Here is a 16838-nt window from a genome sequence, read left to right as displayed (position 1 = left end):
TGTCTTTCAAACGTTGTGTCACTTCTTTTGAAAAGGTAGGCACCTCCTAGACCTTGCTATCTGCACTGCTCCGTGATAAGCATTCCTGCTTTCCTACCATCTGCACCAATCTTGTGGAAGGAATTTTAATTGTTTTCACTCTAAGGATCATATTCATTACATCACTGTATTGGCTTTTCCTTATATTTGTCTCAGGACTTTTGTTGTAGGCAAGATTGCTTCATTAGCTACTACAGAGATGTTTTGAGACGATGTTTGTAACAACTAGATCTTAAAAACCCTGGAAATCCTGCACTCGCACTTCTCTGAATGTCTTGTGTTGCCTCCTGGCATTACAGGGACATATTATATTTTGGGTTTCCTTTTTACTATTAAGTGTCCTTCTCTTTTGGACTTCATACCTGAGGATTCTAGATGTCCCTGTCCCAGGGACACTGTTAAAAGGGGAAAGTCCTACTGCTCTGGAACCAATTCCTTGTTTCTTGTTAAGCGGAAAAGAAGCATTCAGGATTTGGCCGTTCATAGTGGCCAACAATCTAGCAAGTCTGTAAAGGTGTCTGCCTTCAGACAGGGCATGAGAAGTAGGCAAGGTTTCCTGCTCACAAGCTGTTGCGTGATACGAACCATCATAAATCGAAGGTTTATCATTATAGCATTGCCATATTTCTTCTTTCAGAGCAGACAGGTTCTTGTAACCAAGTGCTGAAATGCTACATCAAGCTATTGCCTTCAGCTTCCTGACAATATGAGGTTGGTTCAACCTACAAGAAGCTAAATCTGATCTTTATTCCACTCTCACAAGCATAATTATCTTTGGTTATGCTTTTTAAGGGGTATCTAGGGAGTGTATCAACAAATACCTGTTATCGTTTCAGTTCCAGTTGCTCAAAAGCAACTTAAGATTACCAGTGGGTCTCTTTTGTGTCTCACTTGAGCTGTTATTGATACAACCCACACTGGCATCAGCAACAGTTCCAAGTTACTCATAAAATCAGTCTGTGAAATGTCTGGCTCTGGAGGAAGAGAGCAGCAGGACCAGAGGGACCTGCCCCCCCGTGCTTACCCAAACCCCCACGTGTTCCCTGCCAGAGCGACACAGACCCAGCTCATAGTGTCAAAGGTAGTGCAAATAGAAAATATTAAGACTCAATTTTTTTGTGTGCTGCTGAAAATAGTAGAGGTTTTGCAAGACCTTTCAAGCATTCCCTGCTAGGTGTGAGTGCCTCTGCCCTCCCAAGGAAACAACCCTGCACCGTAGCTCCTGACGAGCTGCACCCTGCGGCAGAGGCAGCCTGTGCCAAAATGTCTCCCGCCCATGGCGGTGCGAGTAAGCAGCCCATCTTGTCAGTTTATTTTATTGTGTTCTGATGAGATGGCCCAGACTTGTCCAGATATGTTTCTTCAAGGTTTTCCTAGATTGTTGTTGTCCAATATCCAATTTCGCATATACACCAGTGAACCTTCATGCTAATTTAATGTCAAAACAACTTGCTAACGATTCATCTGCTTTGTGGGGTTTTTAATAAAAGTATTCTCTTATCATCCTCTACCTTAGTTCACCATTCCCAATTATATATCAAGAATGTAAATAAAACCTGAATATTTTGTTGAAAGGACAAACTACACTGAAAAAGGATAAATCATATTTACCATATATCAAATACTTTAATATTGTATCAACGTATTTATCGTATCAAATCACATTTAAATATGTATATTGTCTCTTTTCTTTTTGAATAAAAGGAAATGTTGGGTTAAGGAAGATAAATCTCAGAAATATTCTGAAAATATTACAATACCCATATTAATATGTGTTCTTTCGGATTGTATTACATCTCAAAAAATGGAAATTTTCTAAAACGCCTTCCATGATTAAAGGAAGTATTGACACCAACAACAGAAGCAGTGTTTCTTTAGCAGAGTTTTCAGCTAAAAGTGACAGACATTTAAATAATGAGGAACTCACTGACTGCATAATCTATTTTGTATATCTGAATACAAACTAAATAAGGGAAAGTAACCCTGGGAAAAAAGGTATAGTGTTATAATGACCCTGGATAGCATAGCTCAGCTCCATGCACTGTCTTTGGCATTACTCCTTTTATCCAAGTCACTATGCCAAGTTAAGCTGAAACACAGGTTTGATCATTTTTTTGATAGCCCAAGAAAGAAAACATGATTATCACTATGACACATTTCAGATCCATGTTAGCATGAATCTGCACTAGCATGAACTAATTATAATTGTCCTATGATTAACAAGTACTTATAAACATGTATCTTCTAAAAGTTATCATCTAACACATAATGCCTCCACATAACTTTCATAAGAATATAATATGCAGACTAAATAGAGTTACTGGACAAGCCTGTGGAAAAAAAAAAACCAACCATGTACTCTGCAAGTTAGCCGCAAATCTTGCTCTGAAGTGAGCCAAGATAATACCTTAAGACAGTCTTTTCCCTATTTAATAGAAGAGGAAAATAAGTGGTGGTACTAGCAACAGCCACAAACCCTATTTCTTTCTGACCTCCTATTCAGTATTTAGACTCTTTGAGTACAATACAGCAACAACAAAAACTCCTTTATATCTTTCACTTTTCAGAAGAGTACCCCTTACTGACAGAACAATACTTTGCTATAGTGATCCACATATTTGTGACCTCCAGGTCCAATTACTGTAATTGGCTGCACTTACAATAGAATCCACAAATTATTTAAGATGCCTCAGACTAAACACAGCATGATAAATATTATTGGGTCTACTGGGAACACATCAGTTTGTTGTTCAAATAATTGCACCATTGCACCACTGTCCAAAACTAGGCCTTCAAAAATCTGGAACAGGCAGTGTCAAAGTTTTCTGAATCTGAGAGATGATGATGTTGCCCCTCCCAGGGTAACATTGCTGGGAGGAAGAGACCAAGACTTTTCCGCTGATGCTGTAATTTCTTTTTCCAAAAGCAAATGAATAGGAGGATAAACTTCAGGACAAAACCAATTGTATTTTCAACTTTCCTTCAGATGAAGTATTCCTAACCAACTCACCAGATGTACAGTCATTGCACTACACGTAAAGCAACCAACATGAACAAAATCACTTGATCCTGCAATTGGACCTGAGAAACAGGTTTTGGTGTAAACCAGAAATCACAAACATTTTTTCTGCTTGTTACCACCATGAGCAGCAGTAGTATCTCCCACCTAACTGCAATACCTAGGTGCGAGATATCCACTCTCTGGTGTGGATCGTGTGGATCATGGGGCAGAAATAACTGTAGCAGACCACTAATACGCCAAAGGTTGGTCCCAATTCTCCACAGAAACTCTGCAGGGGCAAGAGCCCAAGTCTCATCTCGGGCTGAAGGAGGAATGGTCAGGAGGGCTGACAAATGGCCTCCCCTTGAAGGAGGGCTGACAGAGACCCTCACAGTAGTGGAGGGTGGCAGCTAGTGATTTCCAGGGGCTAGAAGGTGACTGAGCTGAATCCACAGGTCACAAAAAGGAAGTAATGGGTAACAGCAGTTGGATATTCCCTTCTGTGGGGACAGAGACACTTCTCTGCTAACCAGACCAGCTGTCTCAGGAATTTACTGCTTGCATGGAGCCCAGCTCCTGAATGTCCTGCAGCGATTGCAGAGGTTCATCCAGCCCCTGGGCTACACCCCTAAGCTGCGCATCCAGGAGGATCGAGGAAGGGATCACTTAAGCTAAGTCCATGTAGCACGTCCATGGGGCTGGGTGGAATGGTGGAATGTGTCCAAGGGGTCCAAGGGTGATGATTGTGAGTCCTCGCTCTGTCATTTTCGGAAGGTGGTCACCTTCTCAGGGCAGAGGTAGGGGGATCCTGAGAAAGCGAAGAGAAGCCTAAAGAATTGCGCTGAAAGCATTATGGAGAAGACGGAGCCAGACTCTCCTCATAGGTGCACAGTGAAGGGACACAAGGCAGCAGTTTCAAGTTGCAGCAAAGGAAATTCTGACTGGACATCAAGAAAAAAAATCCCAGATTTTTTCTGTGGAATCTCCAACCTTGAAGATTTTCAAAACTCAGATGGACAAAGCCCTGAGAAACCTGCTCTAACTTTGAAAGTAGCCCTGCATTGAGCAGAGGGTTGGACTTGATGACCTTTAGAAGTCTCTTCCAACCTGAATTTTTCCACAATTTTAATATATTAGATTTAATGTACTAATACAGTCAAATTTCACAATAAAATATAAGATTAAAATGCAACAGTTCCTCCATCCTCCTTTAAAAATATTTATAATTGATGTATATCATTTCTATTTCTACTAATGAATCTTAAATTTGAATAATGAGCACATTTATGTCCACCTGCAAAACCCAAAAGCCTTACAGAAGCATAGCAGCTGTAGGAGCCAGCTAAAGACAGCTATTCCCTCAGAAGTTACAAGTAATCACCCCAGGCTGCAATTTTTTAATTAGTTTAAAGAGTAAGCCATGGAGAGTGATTTGGCGCAAGAAGTCGCTTATGAAAAGAAATCTTCGACTGAGTTGTTATGATCTATTTATCTTTAAGCACCTGATTGTGTTTTGAGCAATTAAAAATTCTCGAGCTTGCTATATATATTGGAGCAGAACAAACATCTTCATTTTCGTTCTCTAAAATACAAAACATGATAATAATAGTTCCTTTTTTCCCTTGCATTAATCTGTTTAGATACCAAGTACGTATGTACCTTGCAATGCCTAGATTGCGAGGTCTCCTAGTTGGAGATCATGGTACTACAGCGGTATAGATAAACGCGAGAAAGCAGTCCTCCCGGGGAAAAGGATGCCCTGGTATTATTCTCGTTACTGCCGTCGGTACCGTGACGGTCCACACCACAACAGCAGGACCGTTTGTGCAGGTAGAAGTGAGTGTAGAGCAAGGCTACAGCAAATCACAGTGAATGTTTTCAGGCTAGGGAATGTTAAGCCCTCTAGCAGGTGGGTCCCGGCTACCTCCCCGCACTCCTCATCCCCGGAGCTGGCTGACAGGCTGCCAGCGCACACACGCACAGGCACCGCTGCCGCTGTCCCTGCCGCAGGGATTTCTCGTCTCCTGGGTTATTTCTCCCGAGTAGAAGGGTCCTCCTCACGGGTCAGCTTGGAGCCTACATGCTAAACTGCCCCTTCCACAGGACTCGGGGCTGAATCCCCGCCAGGCAGAGCTGGCTGGGGCTGCGACAGCCTGCAGCAGACCTACACGGCGGAAAAAAATCCTCCTGACTCAGGAACAGCCTCCAGTGAGCACACCAAAACCAGTGCTGGAGAAGTGGAGGCGCCTGGCCACCGGGGAGAGGGCTGGACCTGGTGGCACCAACCTGCACCGTGCCAGTGGTGCCTCACTGGGCAGTACTTGACCCCTCAGAGGGTTTGTTAGGGGAGAGGTGAGTTGTCTCCTTGCTTCCATCTCACCCACACACCACTGCACAAAGCCAGCCGTGGCTTGGTCCCTCAGGCTTTAGTCTGGGAGGGTGTTGTGGAATATGTTTTTATTGTGGCTGGTCGCAACAAGTCTTTTTGATGCACAACATCAATAAATTATATGATTCAAAAGCACATATTATTCAGATAATAATAGTATATACAAGGTAAATGCCAGGGAATCCCGAGTGTTATTTCTCCTTGCTGCTCTGGAATTGTATTTAAGATTTATGTGTGAAACACAAGGATCTTAAAGATTTTGATACCTGTATTTGCACTGCAGAAGCAAATCCATTAAACATGTAAAATAGAGTAATAGGTCTTCCCTGCATCTTTATTAGAAAGAAACTAATCTTCATTAAAAATTGAAGTTTAAGGTTTTGTACTAGGACTTGGCAACAAAACTCTCCCAATGGCCTGCTTTATTCTGCTGTGTAGGAGTCACAGATACACAAAGAAATTCAGTTAAAAAATTATGAGTAAGGTCAGAGAGGATGTTTTAAGTACAAAAGTTACCACAACAAAATAAAAGGAAACATCTAAATGTTTACCTGCATTTATGGTCCTGTTATCACAGACCTTTCTCACTGTGAATCAAAGAAAAACTCATGTATCAGAAGTGGTGAATCATGACTTGAACTAGCAAGGAATTCTCCTAATAATTTATAATTTATTAGTAGTTTAACTATGACGTATGGTTGCTTTTAGAAGCTATTTGTTATGTCCAATTTCAAGTTTATTAATAGCTAAGCAATAGAAGTCACCAAGTAAGTGGGGGAACTGAAGTCCCCGCTGTGTTAGGACCAGAGTATATCTGTTAAAACTCTCTGGTATTACACTTCAAAGGTAGCTTTTATACGTTTGTCACTTTGGAGAAGCTGAGACTTTAGACATAAGCAGCACTCTTTATCCTCCATGGGACAATTGCAGAGGTGAATCAGATGTCTGCAATTTCATCTAGCCATTTTCCCCAGCCAGGTGAAAAAGATGCCCTGAAAACTGGGAACCAGCCATAGTTTTTCCGAAGACTGCTTCCCTGTTCCATGGAAGTCAAGTCCGTTTTATCATCTTTTGGCCCAACACACAAACTGAAGTAGCAGCACGCTACAGAATTCATGCATACACAGAACTGGGACATTTCACTCCTGATGGACAACTGCAAGTGACGGCAGAAAAACAGAGAAGGAAGGGTTATTTTTAGGAATACTTATTTCATAGATTTAGGTTACACAAATCTTTCATGCAAAGAGAACAAACAGAGAAGGATGCCTGTGCCTTGTTCATGCCCTTAGCAATGTTTGATAGCACAGGGGGATATGGATTTCAGAACACAAAGCGACTACCCACACCTCCTTCCCCAACAAGCAGGCATTCTTATGGAAATAATAGCTTTCTCTTTGAGACAGAAATTTGTCTTTATTATTAGCCATGTTTCATTCAATATTGAACAATGTGATAGCTTATTGCAAGCTCCAGTCATTTTGGGAGATTTTGCTGAAGGTGGGATCACGCCAGGATAGGTCTCAGTAAGCAGGTTATAATTTTTTCAATTCCAGTTGAACAGTTATGCATAATTTGTGCAGTCAGTTTTTGAGAATACAAAATAGGAAGAGCGGCAGAGCAGTTCTAATCTGTGAAGTGATGATACCACACTGTTAAAACTATGTAGCTTCCATAGGTTGCTCTAATCTTTAATCAGCTTAAGGTCTACATACTAATAGATGACCCAAACATGCATGCAGAGAAAGGGTATTTTTGATGCCTATTGTCCTGGTTCCGGCTGGGACAGAGTTAACTTTCTTCCCCATAGCTGGGGAGTGTTGTGTTTTGGGTTTGGTATGAGAGCAGCATTGACGGCCCATTGATGTTCTGGTTGTTGCCGAGTGGCGCTTGCACCGGGGACTTTTTGGCTTCCCATGCTCTCCCAGGTGCATGGGAAGCTGGGGGAGGGGGAAGCATAGCTGGGGCAGCTGACCCAGCTGGCCAATGGGGTATTCCATACCATGTGATGTCATGCTCAGTATATAATTAGGAGGCGTGGTCTGGGAAGGGGGGGCACTCATGACTCGGGACAGGCTGGGCATTGGTCAGCGGGTGGTGAGCAGTTGCATTGTGCATCACCTGCTTTTTATATTCTATTATTGTCGTTATCATTGTTATTATTACTGTTCTACTTTGTTTTATTTCAATTATTAAACTGTTTTTATCTCAGCCCGTGATTTTTACTACTTGTGCCCTCCCGATTCTCTCCCCCATCCCACCGGAGGCGGGGGGTGAGCAAGCGGCTGTGTGGTGTTTAGTTGCTGGCTGGGGTTAAACCACAACACCTATAAAGGTGAAAACATAGATCAAAAACATGCACGAAAGTGCCTATTCCTTTGCAAGCTGATGCTCCTCCAATGCTGTGGAAGCAGCCAGGAGTAGCCTGAGGAATCCCCAAGAGTGTTAAAAAAGCCGACAGTCATCAAAGACCTGATATGCTCTTGGGGATAGTCTTAAACTGAGCACTGGAGACAACAGCGCTGCCTCACCTCTTGAGAAACAGGCAGCAGAGGCATAACTTATCTACAATATGGGAGATCAAGCTGCAAGTCAAACATCTGCCGAATAGAGATGCTAGACTCTTATCTTTTAAAAGGCTGCCACGATCAGTTATTGTGAGATGACATTCATCTTCCCTGATGAAGATTTTCTCGATTTTGCACAATTAGCAAAATGTTACTCAGATTACAAAAAGAGCTCTATAATTTAGCAGTCAGAGGATTTGCCAAAAAAAAAACCAAGTTCCTGCCTCTTAGCTAACACTCATTTAAGTATTTTGTACAATGCAGAATTACTTTCACAGAGCCCAGCGAAATGTCCCCAATGTTAGAGTACTGGAGGGGGTTACAGCACTCTCCCAAGAACAAGGAAGACCAAAGGTAGACACCTCACTTGGAATTAATAAGAGGAGTGTGTGGACCCATGCCAGCTACATCCCAGCATGCTAAGTGCTCCCCTAAAAAGAAACAATTAGCCTTTTCTTCAGCTCTGTATGTTTTGGGGGTTTTATAAGGCTTGCAAGGTGCAATGGGGCTGCTCAGTGTTAATTAGTTTTCTGACCTGGACAAGTATTTTACTGTTCTTTTGTGATGCTTCTAGAGCCTTCATTTGCCATCAGAGAAATAAGTACAAGAACTCATGGAAGGCTAGGGGAACACTTTTTTGTTGGTAAATCTATTATGTGGAATGACAGAGCTTTTAAATATCTGCTTTCTTAACTACAAGCTAAAATAAATGTAGTTTTAGAGGGATTTTTTTTCTTGCTGTCTTGGCTATCCAGTTGAAAATAGGTTGTTTTCAGCCTGTTTATTTTTAATTCTTCCTTTCCTGTTGCTTTCAAGGAAATGTCACCTCCCAAGAACAAAAGGTTAAGTCACGCAATGCTGAACTCTATAATCAGTCTGCCTGACAAGCCTAGCCTGCTGAAAATATTAAAGAAGGAGCACCTGACTAGTAGACAAGCTATCTCCATTGACATAAGTTCCTGTTTCAGCATTTTAATTATTCTCAGGGGTCATCCCATCTTCAGACACGTCAGCGCTGATGTTACCTCATCACTGGTAAACACCAGCAATATGTTTCTTCCAAGGACTGACCTCTGCCTTTTCAAACCAGAATCTACAATTAGCAATGAAATCACTTGAGCCTGTCCCAATTGCGCTGTCCTGATAAAAGACTAAGGGGCTCTGCCATTCACTATTCATATTACTTACTCTAGCCAAACCGATATTAAGAAAGCTACCAAGAATGTTGTTTTGATACCAGCCAAGATTCCAAAGTGTAAGTGGCCTGTTTATTTACACAAATATTCTGAAAAACATTTAAGCAAATCATGGTTTTGTGGTTCCTGAATGCACGACTAGCGCTAAAAGTCTTGTTATATTCCCAGATAATAACAAAATAAATAAAATTTTGCAAAATATTGCCCACTTGGAGTTAATGGAGTACAGATAGCACAGAAAATAGTATGCAACAAAATGCTAGGAATCTTTGGATGTTTCAAAATATCACCCTAGAATCCTGAAATTTTTTAATCCATTTTCATTTTCCCGTGATTATTTTATACTATCTCATGGCAGTAATGGCAATTCATTTTGTTGAACTATCTCATTACAACACCAACAGGAGATACTGTGATCTATGAGCTAGAACAGAAACATTATTGTTATGTTACCTAATGTGGAAATTCATATCAATGCAAATGTGAAAAAAATAAGTGCTAAAGAAAAAAAACCTACTACATCAATACCTATGGATATTTCCCTTTGAGCCAGCTTCAGGAAAGGATGCTCCTTTAAATACCATACTGATTTTTGTGGCAGGTAAGTAAATGTTTCCTATCTTTCAAAGGTGACCTGTTATTTGCTGTCCATATTTTTTCATATCTAAAATAATGAAACCAAGAGGAATAGCAAAATTATGTATATGATCATAAAAGGCAATACTTAATTTTTTCTACATTACTGTTACTGATGAAAATATGTTTGAAGACCTTTCTCCTATTCACTTATATTAAAAAAATAATTAATTCATACTATAGCCTGTTCAAATTCATGGATATGACACGGTCTATTCTTGACCATAAAGAAAATAGCATGAACGTTGGTCCACTCCGCAGTGCTGGATTCCTCACTGGCATGTCTTATGTGCTTGTCATCCTTCCTAACAATGAATTAGAACAATTGGAAATGGGAAGCAGACACCTGGCATTCTTTGCTGGAAATCCGACATTTAAAAACATGGAAGAGTGAAACTCTGAGTGTGGTTACAGATTTAACAACAGGCATCAGGGGCGAAACAACGCAATAAGCCTTTGTTTAAGGTATTTGCACAATAATGTCAGCACAGAGTAAGATTTACAAAAATTGACATATAACTGGAGGAAGCATGTAACAGAATAGTATTAACCAATCTCAGAACAATACAATAAATATTCCAGGGGTCACATGTGTTTGCTCTTTGACTTAGCACACAGATGCTCATTACAGTTTAGTATTTCGTTGTGATCAGTATCCATTTACAAGTCACTGACTCGAGCCCTGATTCAGCAGTATGTCCACATTTAATCACACACTTAACATTCAAGTATATGCTTTAGCATTTTGTTGGGTTGCAGCATAGATGTTATTACTAGTAAATCTATTATTAAATGAATAAATATTTAAATTAGAGAGTCTGGTAACATTCGCCACGTACATGTTTGGGTCACAACTTCAAAACCAATGTGTATGAGTATTTCGGCTCAAAAATTTAACACACAAGTTCGTAATGCAAAAAATAAACAATTGGCCCCATTTGCTACCATTTCATAGAGACATACAGCTACGATGCTGTTATCAGTACTCATGCAGTCTATACGTTTGGCATTCCCTGCATCACACTGTAGGTGCCAGCCTACCTCATGGTGGCCCTGAGCGTGGTTTGTTACATCTTTGACACTTTTGGAGCCTTTTGCTGAGAAAGAGAAATACCAGACTGGAGAACAGAAGATTACAATTAATTGTCTACTGATTGGCTTATGGAATCCACGTACAGGGCTTTCAGTACTGCTACTTTGAATACTCAACAAATTTCAACATGCCTTTGCAGAAGCAAATTAGGAGAATATACTTCTGATCTCTAATTATTAGTGCCTTATGTATATATATACAGCAGTATTATAAATTATGATCACCCTTTCATTTTTGCTCATATAAGTAAATGAAAGTTCTGAAAGAGCTGGTCGATATTTTTATGTTTTAGTGTCTAAGGGTAAACCCTTCAGGCACTGCCTTGAGAAGAAGAGGATAATGCTCACTAAAGCAGAAGCAGTCCCATGAGGATGCTTTGCAATGCCAGAACTGTACCAGCAGCAACACGACTTCTGCTGACTCAGTTACACTGGAGCAGGTGGGTTTGGAATAAAAGGACAGGCATCGCTGAGGGTATAAAGGAAAACAGAAATATATAGTGTATGTTCCCGTATGTATGTTTGTCATTTTCAGTCCATTCAATGTTAGTAAAATCTAGGTGTATGCATTTTCACTGAATGCATTTGGGGGGACAGAGAGGTTGTAATTTTTAAATCATTTTTAAATTAATGCTGGCTATATTTACTATATTTTTGATGCCCACTAATGCAAATGAGATGAGAATTTGGCCCCATTCTCTAAAGAGCTACAACAATGTAGGAAATGCAGAATGAAAAATAAAACGTGCAGCAGCATTCCTGGGATCTGGGGGACAATGCTTTGCTCCCTGCTACTTTGCCCAGCACCACAAGTGCAAAGGAGCAAAAAACCCATAAAGTTCAAATAATTCAACGGTCAAACTTGGCTCTACCACGTTATGCAAAATAAGCATTACTAAAGTATCATAGAACAGCTAGACCTGTTCATTTCATAAAAATGAACCTGGCTATGGTTCAAATGAACCCAGTAGTCTTTCACAGTATCAGCACATTACTGATGACATTTGTTACAGTAACAGCTAAGAATAATAACCTTTTGTTCTTCCAGTTTACACAGAATTTTTCTGATTTACTATGGTGAAGGATACTACAACAGACTAGTGGTGTTGGTTTCATGGAGAGGTGATCAGGTAAACAAGAAGGGACAGAAAATGTGAACATACAGCCTAAAACGTCAGCATGTTTCGTGCTTCCTGAAACTTCAGAGAAGTGTTATCAGCGTGTGTTTTTTCCAAACATGTAATTAGCTTATATATTTCCATATACACCTTTACGTTCTACATGGTATCCTGGACATGTTATTCAATAAACCCTAAAAATAGTAGAGGAAACAGACAAAACAGTAACTCCTTAGTCTTCCCACGTTTTTTAACTGATTAGACAGCATTATAGCTTTCACAGCAGCAAATACTATAATTAAGTCTATCAATTTCATTACAACTTCACTGTTTTCACCTGCTCATTCTCCTTCTCCAAAATTATCCTTCTATAGCTGGTTTCATCCAAAACAGCATCTCGGATGAATGATTATAATTTGGGGTTTAATGTGGATGCTGTTTTTGGAAAGTCCATAAAAAACTTGTTCATCCCTGTGAATTGGGTATACAGGATAAAAGAAAACAAAGGCGGGCTCACAGGCAGCGTTGGGGCGGCTGCGGTTCCTGCCCCGCGCCGCCCATGGCCTCCTTGTCGCAGAAGTTACACCTGCGGTGGAGGTAGCCCAGCTGCCAGACCACCGCTAGCGCTGCTGAGCGGCCCCCGCTTCCAGCACAGGGCGCCGGGAGGAGACTGAGAGGGGTGAGAGGAGCCGGTGCTGCTGCTAGCAGAAGAGGCTGTCCCGCTCCTCCCACCCGCTGCCCAGACACCTCCTCTTACGCTCCTTTGGCTGCTGGTCCAGCCTGATGCTCAGCCCATTCAGTGCGCTGAGCTGGCAGAAAACAAATCCAGAAATAAATGAAAAAATAGATAAGTTAATTTCTGCTGGCTTACTGAGCTAGATCCTGGCCTCAGAGAGAGGGCAGGACCACACAGCCAGGATGAGGAGGAGGTGAGACGGAGCAGAACCACCTCATTTTACGTCAGTAGGACCAGCGGCTTGAGAGATGAGGTTGGCATTCTCTGACCTCATCCCGAGTTAAACAAGCACCGATTTCAACAGTAGACCCTTTCGTTCAGTGTTTAAAAGTTAAACTGAGCCCTTCAGACAGGACAGCCCTGAGCTGAGGGGACAATAACCTCCGTGGAAGGCTGCAGGCATCGAGCAGGCAGGGGCAGGCCAGGGCAGGGACTCCCTTGCCTGGCTGAGCTAAGGCAGATGACAACTGTACTTCTTCTCCTGAGAGGAAACTTAAAAGAGCTTAAACTTAAAACATCAAAACCTAACAGAAAAGGAAAATAGTTATTTTGCAAGAATTGGAGACAAGAGCAAAGTCAGGAGAGTTTTCAGCGGAAAACTCCTGCTTAGTGCCATGAAAAGCAGGAACCGGATCCAGCGGCATCAAACGCTCCCGGGCGGAACCCGCGTCAGCTACACAGTCAGCTACAAAGGTCATTTCTCAGAGCACTGATAGAGCCAATAAGAATGTATTTTTAAAAATTCAAATTAAAGATCAAATTTCCTGTCTTTTTTCCTTAAAACACACCTGAATTTTTTCAACCCCCCCGGACAGTGAAACTACTCTGTGTGAATGATTCTTTCACGTGAAAAACTCTCCTATGCTCTGTAAGCATAAAAGGAGTTCAGAAACCATGTCTGGCAAAGTGGATATCTCTTATGAGACTGCCAAAAGAATTTATGTGCAGTTTATGAAATGTGGGTGACGTTGTAAAACTGCCGTATCACTGAAAACCTTTACGTATGTGAAATCTCCTTTATCTGGTAGCATTCTGTCATTTCTCTCCGAGGCCAGAGAGAGTGAACTATTATTACACATAGAAGACATCCACATAGGTGAGACAGTCATGAAGCAAAAGGCAGGCGAAGGACCAGGCATGACTTGGTAAAGCAGCTCCCTACCTTTTTCTTCAGAGAGAGCATTTGAGGCAGTGAAATTTCCCTGGATGGCTTCCAGATTTTGTTTGGTGACTATCTAAATAAAAATACAGAAGGCAGTCCTGGAAGCAGGGATCAGAACCCCACGCCTTGGCTCCCGGCAGAGCACCCTGAACAGACAGCAAAATCTTCCTTATCTTCTCCTGGAGAGTAGCTGAATTTCACAAGAAACGCAGTGCAGATTTTTTCTTCTCTAAAATGACCCATAGCAGTTACAAGATTTATTATGACTCATGTTTATACCTCCAAGGGCTGAAAATTAGACTTCCTCAGCTGCTAGGGATGGAAGCTACTCCATAATAAGCTAGGGCTTAGATATACCCTGCGAGTTCAGCTCCCAGAGGCAGGCACCTGACTTAACATCCTTTTGGGTCTGGACCCAAAACTGCATTTCCCTGGCTGCACTTATCTAACATTTTTCCTAAGTCAGCTGCTCCAAAGCTGGTCTTGTTCTTGCACCACACACAAAGATCATTTTTCTTTAGGCAGTTTGCTCTTGAATTTAATGTTAGATGTTGTAGCATATGGACTCATTTATAGATAAATTCACAATATCTTATGAAATTCTGGCAGTGGAATAACATTCTGCTATCTGTACTTTGGCCTCAAGAAATCTTCTTGTTCACTAGGTGTAAGTATTATAATGTTAAAATGAATACACTTGTTCTCTCATTCTGTCATTAGAGATTATCATTATGACCTTACGCTAATGTCCACATGTCCAGTGATTTACAAGACGCCCTCATGCCTTGAAACAAGCCGTTACATATACAACAAAAGCATTATAGCTCTCCATTCTCGGTCTAATCGTGTATTGCTGCATCTCTGTTCTTTCCCAAGGCTCCTTTGATTTCTAGAAACCCAGGGCTGTAGTTACAAAAACCTAATGTACTGGTGCCCATTTCTCTACAACAACCCATATAAGGTGGCAGAGGACAGCAATAACACATCATTAAAATCAGAAATACACAGACTCACTTTTAAAAATCTTTTTTTCTTTTATTAGTCATATAGTTGTCTGGAAATGAGCAACAGTTCTTTAAAGCATCTTTAACAGTTCTCTGTAGTTCAGATCTAGTCTGATCCAAAGCACTGCTGGCAGCTGCACTATTAACGTGCATCATCCAGAGAGAACTGCAGAGAGCAGACTTCTCCTTTGCTACTCTTTTTTTTCCTTTTTTCTTTTCTCTCAAAAATGCTCTGAAGCTATTACAGAAGTCCTGATCCCATGCTCCAGATGGGAGAGCAGAGAGGAACACACGATGGCTCACTCTCCACTTATGTGTTTGGGTTTCTGTCCAACAGTGACAGTCTGGCCTGAGTACTCAGTTGAAGGGACCGGGAAATGCTCCAAAATCCCCCAGTTCAGATGTGCCCAAAGTGGCTCTTATGGCTATATTTACTTTCAGCATCCTTTGCAGTCCCTATTGACACACACCTCACACTGATTTCAAAGGGAAATTATATGAATCCATACGGACACTTTCAACACTGACACTTTCAACACACTGACCTTATGCTTTTATAAATGTAGCATCTTTAGCCCTTCCATTCCAGCATATTGGCTAGAAATAGGTACTTTGGTGGCTTGTTTGTGATAGTGGCTGCTGCTTGAACTCAACTGAATAAGTTACTCATGCAAGTCATGTGGAAAGGCTGCTGAGATAAAACACTGAGAAGAATGAATGGGGTGGCTAGGAGGCTGCTGTACAACAGCACTTGCAAGTGCGATCAAGGAGCCCGGAGGAAATATCTGGTCTAGGCAGAGTAACAGGGGAATAAATTGTGATGCAAAGTAAAAAACAAAGCTGATGCGAGAGGGAGGGAGAGAAACCACTTAGGAGGTGTCCATAGTGCAATTTGCTGTAGCTCATTCAGAGCTAGCTCAGGTGCAGCGCTGCTTTGCTAGCAGTAGGTGGAATACAGGGCTCCAGCGGTGTTTTGGCTTTAGCCACCACCCTGAGGGTAGCTTTGGAGGAGCACAGTGGCAGCCAGCCTGCCCCTTCTCCCCGTGACATGGTGAGAAGACATGTTGCAGCATGGGGAATCCCTGACTTTCACATCAAGCAACAACTAGGCATGGTGTGCCAAGAGGCACTGTACTCCGACAAAGCCATCAGGAGCGCATCAGAGATGGGTGAAAATGCAGCGTGGCTCTGCCTGCACAGAACTCTAAAACAGGCAGATGTTGCTGGAGGATGAGCAGACCAAAACAAAGCAAGATCTGAGGACAGGCCCAGGCTGTGGAAAAGGCTGGGAAGGGAAGGCAAATTCTGGAGCCTGTCAGGGGACCACAGTCCCAAAACAGTGCTGGCTTTGCAACATAAGCACAGCCCCAAGTCCTGATATTGGCTTCTGTCTTTCCTTAAAGCCTGATGTCTTACAAGTAAAGAAAGGAAAGGTGCAACACAGGTGTATGTATCACCTGCTGCCCTCTGAACACCACTACCAAGAACTGAGCCACCTGGAGGTATCTCCCTGCCTGTAATGCTTGAATATCAGCTTTCACCCAACAGAAAAGTAGCTTCAAAGTTGCCCAAGCTGCAAAGTAGCTTGTTTAAGCCACCTTAATGAGTGCTTAACTTGTGGAAATGTTAGGCTGCATGTCTTGGCGGTGATGGGCACTGGGAAGACCACAACTTGCTCTAACATAAATGCCAGGAATAGAGGGACATACAAGTCTTTCAAAAGGTTGTAATTGCCAAGTACAGATGAGCCTTGCAGTACCAGGGGTTAAACAGAAGGTCTCGGGAGGTGAGTTCTACCTAGAATTACCTACTGGGACTATCGATGTGTCTGCTAAGGAAAAGTCAATGGGGTGGAGAGAAAAGATCTGCTGGAGAATAGATGAAAGAGAATACTCAGA

This window comes from Calonectris borealis, chromosome 3 (genome assembly GCF_964195595.1).
Source record: "Calonectris borealis chromosome 3, bCalBor7.hap1.2, whole genome shotgun sequence".
Classification (NCBI taxonomy): Eukaryota; Metazoa; Chordata; class Aves; order Procellariiformes; family Procellariidae; genus Calonectris; species Calonectris borealis.
The sequence above is the reverse complement of the archived record's forward strand: the minus strand, read 5'-3'. Positions refer to the sequence as shown.